General features: G+C 53.0%; 1 protein-coding gene across 3 annotated transcripts in view; it reads right to left on the bottom strand.

Moving 5' to 3' along the window:
* CHST15 (carbohydrate sulfotransferase 15) overlaps positions 1 to 12,988 on the bottom strand; it is an 80,373-nt gene extending 67,385 nt beyond the window's left edge. The window contains exon 1 of one of the 3 annotated variants that reach the window (XM_070363984.1): positions 12,764 to 12,988. The gene's annotated coding sequence lies outside the window, so the exon portion shown is untranslated. Of the gene's footprint in view, positions 1 to 11,644; positions 11,779 to 12,497; positions 12,636 to 12,763 lie in introns of those variants that run through there. The other 2 variants (XM_070363986.1, XM_070363985.1) reach the window with 2 other exon arrangements.
* Positions 12,989 to 17,510: the final 4,522 nt, after the last annotated feature.

Here is a 17,510-nt window from a genome sequence, read left to right as displayed (position 1 = left end):
ACTGCAGCACCCCTGCCCGGGAGAGCTGCCGGCTGGCCCTGTGCATTTCCTTCCTTGTTATGGCCCAGCCTCTTTAAAAATCAACTTCATAATGTACCCTGGAGTCACAAGCACAGCCCCGTGTTTATGGGCTCAGCCAGATCAGATAAAATTTCATTCTCTGAATTGGTTCCTAATTTAATTACTCCCCGGATAAGCGCTGGCCTCCCGCTGCTGCAGGGAAAGAACTCGGGAGGCACTGGCGCCACAAGCCACGAGCTGCAGCTCTCGCTTGGCAGCTGGTGGAGGATGAGCTGTTGCGGGGCCTCTGCAGGTCAGAGGGTGTTAGGACAGCAGGCGAGGGCCAGGCGGTCACCGCCTGTCCGCCCAACCAGCCTGCGTTTACCATCCCCAGCCAATCAAGAGGGTGACCTGCCGCTTAGTAAAAGGGCTCAGGGAGAGTGTTGAGTGTAACTGAGTCGACTCTGAAAACCCAGATTCAATCCTGACTCTGTGTGGCCTCTCTGGGCCTCAGTTTCTCCATCTGCAAAATGGGGCAGGACTATGTTCCCCTGAAGGCCTTTGCAAGCTCTAACATTCAGACAAGCCAAGGGAATCAGAACCTCATCTGAGAATCAGTCCTCCTTTAGGGCCAGGAGAAGAGCATACAAAAAAGTAAATGAATTATGGAAAGCAAGTAAAGATAGCTCAAAAAAATTAATCCTAGAAATGGAAACATGTCCACACAAAGACTCATAAATGAATGTTTATAGCAGCATTATCCCTAAGAGCCAAAAAGTGGAACCACCCTATCAACAGATGAATGGATAAATGTAACGCAGCCTATTCATACAATGGGATATCATGTGGCCATATAAAGGAATGAAGTACTGATATAAGCTACCATATAGATGAACCATGAAACATGGTGTTAAGTGAAAGAAACCAGACACACACAAAAAACATATCCTATGTGATTCCATTCATCTTAGGTCCAGAATAAAGAAATCAATAGAGATAAAGTAGATTCTTGGTTGCTTAGGGTGGGGGTGGTGAATGGGGAGATAGGGGGCTAACAGCTAAGAGGTATATGGTTTCCTTTTAATATGAGGACATGCTCTAAAAGAAAACACGATTCTGGTTGCACACATCTGTGAACCTACTAAAAACTACTGAACTGTATGCTTTAAATGGTGAATTTTATGTCATGTGAATTACATCTCATTATCCAGCCAGTCCATTCTGAAGGAGGTCAGCCCTGGGATTTATTTGGAAGGAATGATGCTAAAGCTGAAGCTCCAGTACTTTGGCCACCTCATGCGAAGACTTGACTCATTGGAAAAGACTCTGATGCTGGGAGGGATTGGGGGCAGGAGGAGAAGGGGACGACAGAGGATGAGATGGCTGGATGGCGTCACCGACTCGATGGACATGAGTCTGAGTGAACTCCGGGAGTTGGTAATGGACAGAGAGGCCTGGCGTGCTGCGATTCATGGGGTCACAAAGAGTCAGACACGACTGAGCGACTGAACTGAACTGAAAGCTGTTTTATAAAAAGGATAGGTTGAATAAAAAAAAAAAACTGTTGCATGATTTTTAAAAATAAATCAGATGAGAACATTGTAAAGTAAATATACATAACATAAATACACATACACACACACACACACATTCTCCCTAAACAGTTCCACAGCTTCATAACTGATCCAAAGGTACATAAACCACAAAAAAAAAAAAAAAAAAAAACTGCTGACTTGAAAGTGGGCAGGCTTGCCTTTTTCTATTGATTTATTTCAGTTTTAACAGCCAAAAGCAAATTTATTTTCTACCATCAAAATGGCAACTGAGGTTTCATCTACTCTTTAATACATCATTTTTATTCTCAGAAACAAATTGTGAAGAATGCAAAAGATGCGTGGATTTTCAACAGCCAGCCGGTGAGCAAAGGATTTTCTTTCTTTTTGCCTGGAAGCTATTTCCAATGAAGAGGCCACATTTGCTAAGCTCCCTCTTCCCTTTTGTGTATCTTTCTAATTTCTCACAGAAACTGCTACGGAACAAGTATAAATAGCTTTCAAAGTTAGGGCGACACAGATGTCAGGCTGATCCCAATTCCATTATTCTGAGCGTTCTTTCATCCTCTCATTTAGCGCTCCTGACAACTTTCTTCAGCAAATTCAACATGTCCTAAAAGCAGCTATTTCCTCTGACTTTCAAAACAGCGCGGCTGGATTACTGGTCTGATATGGGGTTGGCTGGGGCCTCCTGGAACTATTACCTTGATCGAGAATTGTGAGAGAATAAGGGAAGGTCACAACATGTGGGTCCGGCTACAGATGACCACAGAAAGGGCAATTCTGAGTGTCCCACAGTTCAAGAACATCCAGGTAAACAGGAAGATGGTCCTCTCTAAGGACTCACCATTTCTAAGCCCAGAGGGTATTTCTTTCAGATAAGAAATACTGATGGGTCAAAGTAAGAGGCAACCAGGGGAAGTTGAGTGCTTAACCCTGGATGGTGCACGGGGCATGGTCAGGTTGATGACTCGGCTCGCCTCGCCCCTCCCCTCAGATCACCACCCTGTTTTACTTGCTCCCCTGAGTGTGGCTTGGCATCCTGGGATCCCGAGCAGAGAGATGCCCGAAGCTCCTACAGCCAGGACACGATGCCCCGTACGAGACCGAGAAGGATTCCTGCCATTTCAACCGAGTCTTGGTCCTAAAGCAACAGCGCATGGGGGGAGAGATGGAGCTGGCCCCCACCCCACAGAAGGGTCCTGGGCTGCCTGGGATGCCAGGCAAAGGAGGTGCTGCTACCAGCCAACCAGAGGCTGCAGTGGGGGGACCCCCAGTCCTGCCAAGATCCCCCTGGATCCCCTCTCATTTGTCCTTCATCACCTTGTGATGATAGGGGGTTTCCAGGTGGGGGACAGCCTGGATTCAGAGCTCACTTGTGGACCAGGTCGGCCCGCTCCCACCAACCAGACGACCTTCACTCTGTATTTGTTGAGACACTGGAGAGAGGCTTTCCAGCGAGGGCTGCCCCCTCGAGAATAAACCCGCTCCGTCCCAACACAGACACACACACACACACACACACACACATAATGCCAGGAGCAGAGGCCCCGGCCCAGCCGGACTGTAGCCCCCAGTCTCTCATTCCAAAGAAGAGCAAATACGTGCTGACATCCTGTCTCCGGCAAACGTCTGACAAGTCTGCGCTGTTCATCATGGAAAATGAAAAAGCTAAACGGCCCCAAGAATCTGCCGGAGGATGACATCCGACGGAGGTCCTCAACCTTGAACCAGAAACGAGACCATGGAAAGAGCACCACTGATCCTGAATTCTTCTCCACATCTTCTTAAAGCAACAGCGATTCTGAAATCGAGTGTCTGGTTACACGACCCAGAGACTAGCCAGCTGCAGCCAACTCCCACCTGGATGTCCAGGAAACTGAAGGCAGGGAAGCCGGCTGGTCCCACGGGACCTGGGCCAAAACTTCGCCCTGCCCAGGGTGGCTGCAGCTTAACAGATGGCAAGATCACAAGTGTCTACTGGGAAACCCCACTGGTTGGCCCAGTTCCCCGGGGCCACCGCTTTCTTGTAATCCTGGAGATCCCTGACGTGCACAAAGCAAATGCAGCTTGCGTGTGTACATTTGGAAGGCTCTTTATATAAACAGGTTCACGAATCAGAGGGAACAATCCTCTGTAGACCAATAGTCTGATTTTCGGTTTGGAAATTATGGTCTCTATAAATACACTCCAGGACATACTTTATATTTTTAATGCAAATATTTACATTCCAAACAAAGGAGCATGGAACTTAATGACAAGCTATTTATACCGGCTATAAGAAACACTAACAGCTCCCACATTTCTTGCCTGAGTTAATGGCTCCTGCTTCTATTCCTGAAATACAAATTTCCATAGTATTTTTCCCCAAGACTCTCCAGCCACACAAAAAAAACTGTGTAATAGCCCAAAACCTAATGTCAGGAAAGCCAAGTTCAGCACATTAGGCTCTTGACTCCTTCTGAAATTTACTGATAAGCACTAACTCTCCTGCACCACGCTACCAAACTGGGGTTACTTTTCTGTCTTCTTTGGGTGTACATTCAGAGGCCCACACGAAATCCATCACAGCCCTTTCTCCAGGACAAGCTGGTTCTTGATGTGTTAATTCAACAAACGACAGTCTCTAGCGACTGACCGGACCCCCAGACAGCCTCTCACCCTTGAGAGGCTCACCAGGCTGGGGTGAGTGGACCACACCCAGGAATACTAGAAAGATCATGGTAAAAAGGAGGATGGGGTCAAGGTCAAGGTCAGTAGAGGATCCCTGCAGACACTCAGAGGAGAACGGTGACATCTGGATGGAAGGATGTGGAAAGACGGTTAAGAATTACTCGCCAAACTTCCAGAAGGCAATGAGGAGATGGGGGCAGGGGGCTGGACGAAGATTCTGGCCGAGAGGGGGAATCAAGAGTGGGGGACCGAGAGAAGGCAGAAAGGCTCTCACACTCAGGCTACCAGGCGGTCAGTCTGCCAGTGGTTCTGCCCCTCCTTGTAAATTACCCTTGTGTTACAGTTAGAATGCAGCCTTGAGGTCAAAGGCTGATCATTACCTCAATCTAAATCATCACTGCCATGCTCTGCAGATAGCAACACAGTCGACAGGCTTACCTCCTAACCTTGATGTCCTTACTGACTGCATATCTAATGCTGTCCTTATCAACTCTGCACCTAACAGGTGCCACGTGTGAGACCCCTCCATGGGTCAGGCCCCGGGCTCAGCGCCTATCATTTGCTCTGGGTGGATGGAGGGGTCAGGGGAGGTGGGGGGCCGCGGGGGACTCTTCTTGCCCACTCCTGATGTTTCCTGCCTCGTGGAGACAGTGCTGCCTGTGTACCACCACTGTGTCTCCACCTGGTGAGGTCCACACCATCCCAGGAGCGTGCAAGGAAGAGCCTGGCCTCATCTCTTCCCACACAGAGTAGGCACTGCCCCCTGCTGGCTGCACCAGGTTGAGGGGGGCAGTGGCGGCCGCCCCGGAAGAGGCTGCTGCTTTCCCTCTGGCCTGCGACTCAGGAGAGGTCAGTGGGCCTCACTGCCCGCTTCTCACTTCAGGTATGCGATGCCCACATGCCCACTGGTTCAATCACATTCTCCAAGATCCACTTCAGTTGGGACCAAATACTGCATTTCTCTTCATGCATCTTTCTCCTCCCCTCTCTCCATTGGTTCAGAACTTGGCCAGGAAAGAGGGGTTTAATTTGGGGGGCTCCCTTGGACCCTAATTTGTACTGTGAAAAGAAAGTGAAAGTCCCTCAGTCGTGTCCCACTCTTTGGGACCCCATGGAGAATTCTCCAGACCAGAATATGGGAGTGGGTAGCCTTTCCCTTCTCCAGGGGATCTTCCCAACCCAGGAATCAAACCCAGGTCTCCCGCATTGCAGGTGGATTCTTTACCAGCTGAGCCACAAGGGAAACCCAAGAATACTGGAGTGGGTAGCCTATCCCTTCTCTAGCAGATCTTCCCGACCCAGGAATCGATCGGGGTCTCCCACAATGCAGGCGGATTCTTTACCAATTGAGCTATCAGGGAAGCCCATTTGTACTCCTGGTACCCAAACTATGCTACAAAAACAAGATAGAGATTATCAACCCCACTTTACAGATAAGGAAACTGATGACCAAGCAGATGTAACCACTGGCCCAGGGTCACGATAATGGAACACAGAAGCACAGGAGCGACTCAAGCCCAGGTCCACGTGGCGTCCAGGCTCACCCCACCACCTAGGCTGCCTCTCCAAGGGGACAAGGGATTCCACACTCAGGCTAAATCCACATCCGTGTGATGGGCATCAAACCTTTGGTTGATTGGAAAATGAAGGTGCTAGTCAAACCCGCCTCATTCAGCCCGAATCAGCTAACGCATGTCACAAAGGGGAGACACAGCAGTCCAGACCCCTTTCAACAAGGAGTGAGACAATAACACAGCTTTACAGGCCTCTCAGACTCTGAAATGCACCTTCCAACCTCACAGCAAATGCGCTATGGGCCCCCGGCCCCCTCAGGGCAGCTCCCTACAAGGGCAAGCAGAGCAGGTCAGAACTTCCCCGAGATCCAGGGCTACCCTGGAGGAAGGGACCCACCATCTCCCGAGGCCTCTTCCCCTCTGAGGTCACACCAATATCATCTCGATCACAGGGAGCAAAAAGGGTCAGCAGGCACATATTCCATTTCAAGAGAAGATGTGAAACCACCCGTCATAGGAAAAAATAACTGTGCCTGCCCAGGTGGTGAAGGACGGGGAAGCCTGGCGTGCTGCAGTCCATGGGGTTGAAAAGAGTGGGACACGACTGAGCATCTGAACAGAAAGGTGGCGCTAGTGGGTAAAGAACCAGCCTGCCAACACAGGAGACGTAAGAGACGTGGGTTCAATCCCTGGGTCAGGAAGATCCGCTGGAGGAGGGCATGGCAACCCACTCCAGTACTCTTGCCTGGAGAACCCCGTGGACGGAGGAGCCTGATGGGCTACAGTCCGTGGGGTCGCAAAGAGTCAGACACAACCGAGGTGATTGAGCATAGCACAGCCCTGTAATCTAATTATGTGCCCATGTTGGGGTATTTTCCAGGCACCTGGATGATGAGGCGGCCTGTCTCAATATTTTTATCACAAGCACAGTTCTGGAAAGGGTCCAGGTTTCCATTATAATGACACTCTCTGCTTTTGAGGATCTGCCAGCCTTTCTTGCTTCAGAGACCCAGAAGGCCTGGACCCGGACAAATTCTAGAAACATAGCATAGGTGTTAGGATGAGCCTGCCCGGGCAAGAACGCCCCGGCACACCCGCTCAGAACTCTTTGAAGCTTGGAGTGGGGCTCAGGAATGCAACATTCGAAAGCTGGCCTCCCCAGAACATCCCCTGATCTGCCCCCGGCTTAATCACCACTACACAGGAGCACAGCCAAACCGCCCGGCCACCTGTCCACGGCGTCCGCTGGAAACATCTCAGAGGGCGGCTGTGGATGTAGCCCTCTCTTTGCCGGGAGAGATGAAGCAATCAGCCTGACTAGAAGCTAAGGCGTCCTGGGGTGTCAGAGAAGCTCTCTGAGGTAGAATATGCTAAAAGTCATGCTCCCCTCCTCCACCATGAAATATACACAGCTACATTTAAAAAAAAAGAAAGCTGGGCAAGCAATTTCAGGGAGCTCAGAAACATTCTCCCATCCCCAGTAATGAGCTCTAGAGCTGATGTATATTAAGCACTTACTGTATGCTAGGCACCACTCCAAGCAGGTATTAAGTGTCCTATGTAGGACTTCCCTGGCGGCTCAGATGGTAAAGAATCCACCTGCAATGCAGAAGACTCAGGAGACCTGGGTTCGATCCCTGGGTGGGGAGGATCCCCTGGAGAAGGGAATGGCAACCCACTCCAGATTCTCGCCCGGAGAATCTCTTGGACAGGGGAGCCTGGCGGGCTACAGTCCATGGGGTTGCAAAGAGCAGGACACAACAGAGCGAATAACACCTGGCTCAGCTCTCAGGCCCCAGCTCTCAGGCCACTCCAATCTCAGAGCCTCGCTAACCTAGCAACTGCTGCGCTCTGGGCAGTGTTACGTAGTCTGACTCGTGCAAGTTCTGCCTGGCCCACTACTCTAAGCTCTGCCTCGTGGCCCCCATGCACCTGGCCCTGGGCTTGCACCTGGAGGAAGACATAAATGCCGCGTTTGGCTGGTGCTGATGAAACAGGCTGCTCGCATTTCCTCCACATCCCTTTCGAAATCAACAGAGACCGAGAACCTGCTTTCCTTTGCCACCCCCCCCCACCCCACTTGCTGATTCATCACCGCCTTCCCCTTTGAGAGCTATGACTGCTTTTCCCCACCCCCACCCTGAGTCCCTCCTTCCTCCACTGCCATTCTGTGATCCGACCTCTTGCACATCCGGAGGGCTAAATGATTGGGCCCTGTGGTCTCCAACAGCCTCCCCGCCCTCTGATTGAGACAAAGGGAGACCTGTCTGACCAGGCTGGCATAGGGCAAGCTGGGAACCCGTAGGGACCCAGCAAAGGACAGCTGTTAGGACCAAATGTCTTCCTCCCAATGCCCGTACTTAAAAATATTATGTATTGGCCCGAATGAACACAGACCCTTTACTTTTCTTCCTAGATGTGGACACTGGATACACACACTAGATAACAACCACCTCTGCGCTTCATTTCACGCCGTGAAGACCCAGGTCTACACACAAATCTTCCCATCCTAGCACTTCGTTTTAACGGAGGAGCCTCTCAGGAAGGAAATCAGACCCCAGCACCTGAGAACAATAAAGAAACACCCTGTGCAAGTCAGAACAGTCCCCCGATATGCTGTCAGCTAAGTGAGAAGACAGGCTCTGAATCGCAGCGAAGCGGCACAGTTAGGGTGGAAGTCAGCCACCGTCCCGAGCAGCCCGGCTTTCAGGTGGTGCACCATCCTCACCAGCTGATGACTGAAAGCATCACTTCCACATCACTTGCCGCTCAAGAGACGCCTGGTGAGGGAATGCTCACACAACAACGCTCCCAGGCCAGCTAGGTTTCTAAGTACTTTCTGCTTTTACTCATAGATCAAGGAAACTCGTCTCCCATATGAACAGGTTCCAAACAGTACCTCTGTAATCCTGGAACTGCTGACGCCTGGGGATCAGGACAGGGTCTGGATCTGGGGGGCAGGAAGCAAGAGCTGCCCAGCAAAGGGGATGTCCACTCATCTGGGAGATTCCAAGAGGCTCCAGCCTGGCAGGGTGGGATGTAAGAGCCGGCCCAGAAGCCAGAGCATTGGAGATCTGGGCTGATGTTTCACTTCTGGGCTCTGTGACTTGAGACTCACTGCTCCAAGCCTCAATTCTCACAATGGTAAGAAAAGACTCCTCCCAGGCCACCCATCCCTCACTGGCCTTTTTCCTGGCCTTACTCTCCCAGCTGTTAATGCAGCTCACTGCTCAACTATCTACCTGGCACAGACATTTTTGCCTGCTCCCTTCCTAGAAAGGCAGGAACTCTGTCTTCTCCCGGTATCGGTGTATACTATTGAATAATGAAATAATATGAAAAGTTTTATGCAGAGTGCCTCTTTCCATATGGCAAGTGAGAGTGTTAGTCCCTCAGTCGTGTCTAACTCTTTGTGACCCCATGGTCTGTAGTCCACCAAGCTCCTCTGTCCATGGAATTCTCCACACAAGAATACTGGAGTGGGTTGCCATTTCATTTTCCAAGGCATCTTCCTGACCCATGGATCAAACCCGGGTCTCCTACATTGCAGGCAAATTCTTTACCAACTGAGACAGGAGTTCATCAGACAGCTACTGAATGGATGCGTGACACACAGCACATGAAGGCTGGCACTTGGCCACAGGCACAGAGGCGTCCGTCATTCTAGTCCCTTGGCCTGGGGCTGTGGTCTCCATATCCTTATCATGTGTTACACCTCTCTGATGGTGGGACACCCTTCCCAATATGCAAACTCAGGACCAGATGTCAAGCTTCAGACTTCTTGGCAGAGCACCCACTCCCAACCGTCTCCTTTCCCTGTAGAATTTGAGCCCACACTTAAATGTTCAGGCTTGAGAATTTCCTTGAAAATTAACAAGACTTGTCAAGTCAACTTTTCTCCCAGCTGGGTAAAGCTGAATCAAAGCTGCCCTCTTGGGTAGGGCATGTGCTCACCTGCTCAGGGCAGCCCCGGAGTCTCCCCACCTCTCCCCATCCCCTGGAGCTAGCAGGGATTCAACTGGAAGCCAGTGCGCCAGGCAACCTCCAGCCAGGTCATAGGCGGCCTTGGACACCCACGGTCTAATCACAGCCCAGCTCTAACCTGAAGCACCCACTAGAGCAGGTTCCAAGAGCCTGAGATTCCTGTGGACTAGATGGTTAACTTGGGGCTTCTCTTCTGCGCCTTCTCCAGACACCAAATAAGCAAAGTCCACTTCCCAACCTCTCCCAAACTTTCCTGCAAACACTGCGTCTTCCACACACTGGGATTAATCTTCTCTTCTTCGGGCCCGTGGGAAAACCAAACACCTCCCTTCTCCTGGCCACAGGCAACAGCAACAGAAAAGAAGAAAGGTGCAGACACAGAGGCCTCACAGCAACCACCGTGACAGTGCTGGAACCTCTGGCCATCTGATCATCAAAGAACAGCAAGGCAGGCAGGGGATCCACTCTGGACAAATCAGCCTCTCCATCCTGCCTCCAAACACAAGGTCCTGGATGAATTAATGCTGCTCACTGCAGTCATGCAACACCCGAGAAAGAACACAAAAACACTGCTGAATTCCCTTCGGAGGGCCAGGGAGCTGGACCTGGAAGGGGGAGAAGAGCCCCCTGCAGCTCCACTTCTGGCTCACTTGCGCACCTATGCACTGAGAGAGCCTGGCAAGCTGCTTCACCTGCTGGCTCAGTTCCCCCAGCCAGCAGGAGGCAGGACATTCTCCTGGAAATCTTTCAGGAGCGTTAGAGACAAAAACCTATTTGATTAAACCCATTTGAAAAACCTATTTGATTAAAAACTACCTAGCAGCAGCAGTTAAAAGGCATTTTATTCCCATGCTATTTTAAACAAAATCATATATGATTTGTATGCTAAGACATCCGGATTCAACATGCTGTTGGTAAAATTAACAAGAACCATGTTCTGGAAGGGAGGGCTCCTGATTTTGCCACTGGGGGAAGGGGAGTAGGAAAGTTGGACATGGAAAATGCTGTGTGGGGGAGGAACGGGAGGGGGGCAGTTCTAGAGGAAATTGGGGCAAATCTCCAGGCCTCAGTTTCCCCCCGGGCGCCTCAGGAGGTGCGCCCCCCCGACTGCTTTTCTGCTCCGTCACCTGGTGGATGTCCTTCTAGAACCGCAGCTGATAAGATCTGGGGCCCTGCAAACCCCTTGGCTCAGCCTCACAAGACGGCGCGCCACATCCCTTCGCGGGGCGTCCTGGGGCTTCCTAGAGATGTAACTTCATTCCCCCAAACTCCGTGCCATCAACTCACCCAACATGAATGTAGCAAGGGCCTCGGGGAATGGGAAAACGGACCGGGGGCGGGGAAGCTGGGCTCAGCCCCAGGCTTTATCGCCTCCTTCTCGAACCTCCCTACTCCAGGCGCGGACTTCCAGCTGCCAACAGCCAGCCCCCGAGCCCCAGCCTTCAGTCTGTACCCGCCGCTCCAGCCCCCGCGGGCCGACCCGGGCTGCGGGGCGGACGGGCAACGTGGGGCCAGGACCGCGACGGGGCGGTCAAGCAGCCTCGCCCAGGACCCTGGCGGCTCCGAATCCTAAACACACACGCACACACACGCGCGCACGCCGGCCAATCCGTTCGCCCGGAGGAGTCGGAAGGCGCTTTCACAGCGCTTCATTCATTCTCCCAAAGGCGAGGTTCGCTTCTCCCGGGCGCCTCCATCCCGTGATCTTAGGAGGATTCCAAGGGGGCCACCTGCGCCACGACCCGTCCCCCATCAGCCCACGGCCGCCGAGTCCTCTACACCCGCACCTATAGCCCAACAGACTCGCGCTCCATCCCAATCGGCGGCGTCGCCCCCTCGCAGGGGCTGATGCCACCCCGGCTCCCCGCAGCTCCGTCGCCCCGCAGCCCCCGCCGCCCCTCAGCGCCGCTCGGCTCAGACCTGCAGCGTTCGGCTCGCCGCGCCCAGGCCGGCTGGGGACGCCGCCGCCGCCTCCGCCACCGCCGGGAAGCGCCGGCTCCTCCCGAGTCACACCGCCTCCGGAGCTGCGGCGGGGCGCTGGGAGGGGACAGGGGGCGGAGGGCCCGGAGGAAGAAGGCGGGGAGCAAAAGTTCAGGCCGCTCCGGGCCTCGCCGCGCCCGGGTCTCCTCCCAGGCCCGCCCACGCGGTCCCCCTCCCGGAACCCGGTCCCACGGGCTTCCGCGCCTGGGATCCCCCACCCCACGCCTCCCCGCCCGGGGCGGCCGCGGGATTGGAGCCTGGGCAGGAAGGTGGCCCCGAACCCGTGTCAGGGAGAGAGTGGCGGATAGCAAACACACCAACCTGCCCCGGGCCGCGCCTGGAAACTTCCCCGAAGTGCGCCGCGGAGCGGAGCGCCTGGCTGGGGAATCCCTACCCCCACCTTCACCCCACGCGCGCTCCTAGGGAGAAAGCACCGATCGGTCGGTCAGTCGGTCCTCCGCCTGCAGAGCGCGCCCCCCTCACCCCCATTCCGACTCCTGGGGCCGTTCTCCTGGACAGCCGGCCTGTGCGTGCCCAGAGGCAGCTGTCCGCAGCGCCACCACCCCGCCGCCGAGTCCCCGGTCCCGGAGCTCCGATCGCATTCTCCCTAGCGGGAGAGGGGGGCGTGCGAGCCATTGGCGCCGCCGCCGCCGCCGAGCATCCCTTCCCGCGGGGTCCCCGGCGCGCGGGGCGCCCAGAGCGCGGCCGGGATCGGCGGCGAGGGGACGCCCTCCGCTGGAGACGCCGATTGCCTCGGTGAGGCTGGGCCGAGGGTCGCGGGGCCCAAACCTGCCTGGGCTCTGCGCGCGCTCGCAAGTTCATTGTCTGCCTGGGCCGTCGTCGCCTCCGCCGCCGCCTCCGCCGCCGCCGCCACCGCGCGGAGAGCGCCGTGGGGAGTGAGGCTGCGCGCAGCCTCGGCCGGCCCGGACTCCCTACGCCCAGCCCCGGCCGACCCCGGCGCTGCCCGGCCGGAACGCGGAGGGGCGCCGGAGCTCGGGGCCAGACACCCACCCGCCGCCTGTGGCCGCCCCCGCGCCGCGCCTGGCACCCAACTTGTACCTGAGAAGCAGGAATCCAGCCTGGGGGCGGCGGGGGCAGCCCAGCCTCTGCGGCTCCGGCTCCGCGGGAGCGCGCCTAGCCCCGCGCCCGGAGCCCGGCATGCGGGGCGCGTCAACCTGACTCCCCGAGCGCAGGGAGGAAAAGTTTTGGGAGTGACGTGCAGATGGCGAATGAAACATCCGAAGAGAACCCGCCCCCCCGCCCCATGTCGCGCGGACACACATCAGCTTGGGTCTGGAATGTGAGACCAAGGCGTGCGCGCCGAGCGGTGGGTTTGGTTCCCGCCCCCTCCCGTTCCAAGTCAACACGGCATGTGCGCGGCGGTGATTCCGAATAGAGAGCAAACCGAAACCCCTCAAGTCTGCCAGTGACACCCTGCCAGAGACATTTTTTTAACGAACTTGGTGGTCTGGAGCCAGCCCGTGCATTGATATTCAAGGCCACGGCGCTGGTGGGTTCTAAGCCCTCTGTTGTGGTTTTGCATCTGGAGACGGCTCTCTCAGGCTCTTCGGCCCAGCCTGCTTGCTTTCACGGAGAAGGAAGGTTCAGCGGGACCCCGAGCCCACCCCCACCCCCACCCCCCCAGCAGTGGCCCCGGCGCGGCTGCTCCAGGAAACCACCGGGCTGCCTGAGGTCAAGGAAGTGCCGCGGTCGACCTGGAGACTCTCCACCGAAGATAAACCAGTTGAAGAAAACACTTTGAATTCGGAAAGACACAAGCCCAGCCTCTCAGAAAACAGGTCTAAGGGGCAGGAAAAAAAAAAAAAAATCCTTGTCTTCAGTCACATAGCCTTTTGCTGGCCGAGTCCCCTTGACCACAGTCCAGCATCTTGTCCTAGGAGCGACCAGAAGTGGGGCTGAAAATTCTCCGTGTCAAGTGCTGACACACCGCTGAGGGATGCGTCCTGAGGGTACCTCCCACCCCCATCCTTTCCTCTCTTTCTGGAAAAACATGATTTTTATTGCCTGAGGCTCCTCTCACCCCCAGAAACTGTAGCCCACCCTGAGGTCATAAACTTCTGCTCAGCATCCATGGCAACTAACGCGGGGGTCACAATCAGAGGATTATAACTGCAGATGTGAAGCTGGGATGAGAGGGGAATTCTTCAAAACGGTATCTTGTTTTCCTGCAAATAATGCCTCTTACATAAAATCTACGGAGAGATTAATGCAGCAAAGAGACCAGCCTTAGAATCTCAGACTAGATTGCTTTTTCCATATAGACTCCACTTGGTGGGTTTTGTTCATTATTATTATTTTTTTAAACAAAAAGCTTTTTCTGAAAATACAATGAGCTGCTTTTTGCAGGGTTCACAATTCCCAATAGATGATGATGCCATTTTTCAAGGTCTTACACACGTTGTGGCTTTGGGGCTTATTTATTAGCTCCCAAGAAAAGCCTGCCTTTCAGTGAGGTTTATATACTCAAGTAATTGTAGGGGGTGGGGGGACACAGAGCAGGGTGCTGTTAAAGAAGGTTGGTTGTGCATGCGTCTGCAAGGAAGGCCCTGGGCCAGGCAGCTGTCAGACCAGAGTGTGCAATGGGTTTAAACAAACACAGGGAAGGTTCTGTGGAAACACCCAGAAGGAAATCCCCTCCTGTAAGGGTGTGTGGAACATTATTCCACGGCCACACATACCTCTGTCTTTCCTCTCCTCCTTCCAACTAAACACATCTCTCTGTTGCGTAGATGGCTCAGGGCCCACCCAGGTCACTTTCAAATTCAGGTGTCAGAAATCACAGTTGACATGGAGCAAATTGTTTCTAAGTATAGTCATGCTGCTGCTTTGATACAGATTCCACCAGGGACTTTCTAAAGGTATTTATACACGTGCCTGAGATTAACTGGAGGGCAGTTTTTCCTCTCAACTTTAATTTCAAAAAAAAAAAAAAATCAATCAAGAATTGCCCTTGAGTCTGTTACTCTGGAGAGCTGAGAGAACACCCAAATACCAGATGGGTGTGCATGAGTGGATGGATGGACAGACGGATACGTGTCTGTGCGAGAGGCTGGTGCATCACATTGGCAACTAGTGAATGAAAAAAAAATGTAATTTAAGAAAACAAATGTCTCTTCCCCAGATGCACACTTAGGCCTCCATAATTCTGGAATTAAATTGTCTGAGTTCAACCCCTACTGCTGACACTGACTAGCTGAGGGACACTGGACAAGTCACCTCTTTCTTCGCCTCCGTCTGGGGCCTATAATAGCCCCTACATGCAGTAAGTTGAATTATTGACCGCATGCAGGTTCTTACACTTCGATATCCTGTCACAGCGTCATAGTTCATGGAACATGCTTCCCTATCCCTTGAGCTTGGACTTAGCCACATGATTTGCTTTAGACAATGAGATTGTGAAGAATGTGGCTGAATCAGAGGCTCGACGTGTGTTGCAGGCCTGGGCTGTCTCTCTTGTGCTTTGACTCCTTAATGAGAACAACACCAACACATCCTGAGAAGCCGCTACTGCTTCCAGCAAGGCTCTAAACTAAACACACGTGGAGCAGACCCAGCTCAACTTGCAGCCTGGAGCCAAGTGATTCCCCCACACAGCTGGAATTTGCACTGCCTCAGCTGACCTACAAACACATGAACAAGGGGGAAACGCGTGTTGCAAGGTGTATGTTGGAGTTTTGTTACACAGCCTTATCGTGGCAGTAGCTGACTGATGCATGCCCTCAGTGGGCTGGTGTGAAGATTCATGACTCAGTGACTGAGAAACACCAAACACAATTCTTAGACCCTAGTTAGAGCTCAGGGACGTTAGCTATTATCAGTAATCAGTGCTATGGAAAGTGGCTTTGCATGTAACAGTCACATGAGAACTGTTATTCAATTGGTTAATTGAATTCGTGAACAAATTCATGAACTGAGTAAAGATTCTATGAGACAGTGCACGCACATCAGAAAACTGGAAGACCGAGGACCTGCCATGATCCCCAAGTTACATTCGTTCACTCACTCATTCATTCATCTGGCAGACATTCCCTGAACCTTTGCTGTGGGCCACACATTGGCGTCAAGGTGGGAGCTACTAAGACGGTTAAGTCTCCACGCCCTCCTAAGAATGCGGACCTACAGCACCCTACCATGTGACATACCCCACGAAGCACTGGCCCTGTGCTATATCATTTGACCTTCACAACAGCCTCGTGAGCCACTATTATTGAATCCCCATTTTTCAGGTGAGGAGACTGGGGCTCAGAAACAAAGCCACACAGGCAAAGACCAAAGGCCTCTCTACACCTTCAGTGTGCACTAGTGTCCGTGAATTCAAGCTCACGGCGGGCACACCCATCATGTAAGCGCAGTGAGAGCAGAGGAAAGAGGTGGACACAGCTGTGTCAGTCTCCTGGCCTCGTGCGTGTGAGTTGCTCAGGAAATACTGAGGCTCGGAGACCCAGGTTCTACTTCTGCCATCAGCTGTCTGTAAGACCTTGAGCCCCTCTCTCACTCTCTTTCCCCACCTGGAGGGAGGAAGGACCTTGAAAGCTGCAGCTCTGGGATCTTATAACGCTGCTGATACAAGAGGCATGGCTGTTGGAAGTTCATTTTAAAGGAATGAAGAGATGGGAATCACAGTTCCAGGAACTGGCCCAACAACTTGAAAACGGAAAGAACAGACCACCTGGGGGGAAGGGAGACAAGGTCAGGCCATGGGCACTGCTCATTACAAGCCCCAACTCAACAGCCACAACGTTGCTTTCGGTCACTGCACGATAGGAGCATTGAGACCAGAGCGTTTGGGGTCTCCCCAGATCCTCCTATCAGAATGGAATGCTCCTTTTATTTTTAAATATTTATTCAATTTTAAATTTGGCTGCAGCGGGTCTTAGTTGCGGCATGTGGGATCTTTGCTCTTCGCTGGAGCATGAGGATCTTAGTCTTGGCACAAGGGATCTGGTTCCCTGAACAGGGATCGAACCCAGCCCCCTGCATTGGGAGCGCAGAGTCTTAGCCACTGGACCACCAGGGAAGTCCCAGGAATGTCCCCTTTTACATGTCAGAGGACTTACTTATCACCTAACCCCTTAATTTTCAGTTAACGCTTTAGCAGAGCCTGGGATACTTTATTCCCAAATGTGAGGCTCTTTCCACAGGGACAGCCTGGAGTGGGGGAGAGTGGGGGTGGGGCGGAAAGCTACTGGAGTCAGAGTTCCTGCGCTGGGGAGGGCCACCCCGGGGACGATGGGGGTCCCTGGGCCTCAGTGCACCAGCTCTCAAATTTGTTTCGGTGGACGTGGCTTCAGCTTTCTGCCACCGGCAACGACCTGCCTCCAGCCCTTTGACTTTGACGAATTTAGACTGCTCGGTAACCTGAAGTGCATTTCAATTTCATAAATTTAAAAATACTCCGGTTAGACAGATCCCTTCTGCAGTAATGCATCCATTAAGTGCACTTTAAGCCAATTTTGGTATGCTAATCCATCACAAATCGACGTGAAATTTAGGTTCTTGTGAAAATTTCCTACACTCGATCCAAAACCTCAACCAGATTTAGGATAATAGCAAATACCTTAAAGCTGTGGACTTGAACTCTGTTTCAAAACTTCAGTGAAGAAAGCAACAGGCCAGTTTTAAACAAACACCGGAACAGGTGTATTTACATAAGAGCTGCCTATTCTAACGGGGTGGCCCAGGGGGTCAGTTCACTTGCTCTCAAGATGCTCCCATAGCTGAAGGCTTTAGAACTCTACTTTGGAGATCCCTCCAGGGAAATCTGAGAGACCGTAAGCCCTTTGAG

This window comes from Bos mutus, chromosome 26 (genome assembly GCF_027580195.1).
Source record: "Bos mutus isolate GX-2022 chromosome 26, NWIPB_WYAK_1.1, whole genome shotgun sequence".
Lineage (NCBI taxonomy): Eukaryota > Metazoa > Chordata > Mammalia > Artiodactyla > Bovidae > Bos > Bos mutus.
This window is presented reverse-complemented; position numbering and strand designations above follow the sequence as displayed.